This window comes from Schistocerca cancellata, chromosome 11 (assembly GCF_023864275.1).
Source record: "Schistocerca cancellata isolate TAMUIC-IGC-003103 chromosome 11, iqSchCanc2.1, whole genome shotgun sequence".
NCBI lineage: Eukaryota > Metazoa > Arthropoda > Insecta > Orthoptera > Acrididae > Schistocerca > Schistocerca cancellata.
The window spans coordinates 158,493,024-158,494,772 of NC_064636.1; the positions used below are offsets into that span (position 1 = coordinate 158,493,024).

Sequence of the window (1,749 nt, forward strand, 5' to 3'; positions counted from 1 at the left end):
GAGCTAGTTGTGCACATTACGACTGTGGTAGCTTCATAAGGTCAATCCACCGCATTGCTGCTGACCATTGTCTTCGAGCCAACAAAGGAACCATAATCGACTTTCACCATGCATCACATGAAGCAATCTAATGGATAAGATAACTAGACCTGGAGATGTAAGATTGTGTTAGACAGTGACTGTGCTCATTTGTTTACAGATGTTATATACACATATTTGTTTCCATCATACAATAAATAAATGAATAAGTGAGTGCAGAAGATAAGGATACATATTATGTTTGTTAAGAAGTGATCCTAAGTCCATACATCCTGATTATAAATGTAACTTCTCATATTAAAAATGTAAAATACAAAAATATTGAAAGACGCTCAAGCTTGCCTGTCACCATTTGAAGACATCAAAATTGTGTGTGCTTGTTGGCGCCAATCAAGTATTGCCAGAATAATCGATATTTGTGCACATAAACATGCATAGTTACAATTCAAATAATAAAATAGATCTATTATTACCATGATAAAAAATACAAATTATAAAATAAGAGCAGGATTGTGTAAAAAAAAATACAAATCACAATGCATATGTCAATTTTGCAGTAAATTAAGGCATACAGGTGCGATTCGTATATCTACTTCTTCTTTCAAAATCATTACCCAATATGGGAGAAAAGCATCTGCTTTTAACTCAGAAATTTTCCTTGACTTCCGAAAATCATTCGATACAGTTTCGTATGGCCGCCTAATCAATAAAATAACGAGAGCACGGAATATAAGTCCAGCTGTGTGACTGGACTGAAGAGTTGTTACCAAAAAGAACACAACGTATCAGTTTGAACGGAGAGAGGTCTTCACACATGAAAGAAACTTCGGGTGTTCCCCAGGGAAATGTTGCAGGACCGTCACTTTTCACAATACACGTATACGTGCGCTAGTATATTAAGTCGGAAGTTCAATGAGGCTTTTTGCAGGGGATGATATAGACAGAGACGTCAAAACGCTACAAAATTGTAGCGAAATGCAGAAAGGCCAACAAAGGATCGACGTTTGGTGCAGTAAGTGGCAGTTAACCCTAAATACAAACAAGTGTGACGTATTGCGAATACAGACACAGGGAAAACCTTTAGTGTATGATTGCAAAGTTAAAGAACAATCACTGGAGGCAGTTACTTCCGTAAAATATCTCGGAGTATGCTTACAGAGCGATACGAACTGGAACGACCACATAAAATTAATCTGCATCTACGTCATACTCTACCAACGGCCTTGCTGCAGTGGTATCACTGGTTTCCGTCAGATCACCGAAGTTAAGCGCTGTCGGGCTGGGTTAGCATTTGGATGGGTGACCATCCGGTCTGCCGAGCGCTGTTGGCAAGCGGGGTGCACCCAGCCCTTGTGAGGCAAACTGAGGAGCTACTCGATTGAGAAGTAGCGGCTCGGGTCTTGTAAACTGACATACAGTCGGGAAAGCTGAATTGCTTGGCTCTAGATTAAAAGAAAAGAACTTATTGCCAGTTGGAACCAGCGTATACATGTATAGAGAGAGAGAGAGCAGCAGTTTTCCAAATTTTTTGAACAAGAAGGTGATTTAGTGTACTGCTCAGACATTCCCAGTCTGATGACTGGCCACGTGCCCCTCCATATCCGCATCCAGTGTCCGCTGTGGGTTGACGACGACACGACGGCCGGTCGGTACCGCTGGGCCTTCCAATGCCTGTTCGGACGGAGTTACGTCACACTCCGCAAGCCACGT

The 1,749-nt window shown here is 41.5% G+C and overlaps 1 pseudogene; it reads left to right on the forward strand.

The window, feature by feature from the left end:
* The first annotated feature begins 1,252 nt into the window (after positions 1-1,252).
* On the forward strand, positions 1,253-1,370 carry LOC126109034 (5S ribosomal RNA; annotated as a pseudogene).
* The last annotated feature ends 379 nt before the right edge of the window (positions 1,371-1,749 follow it).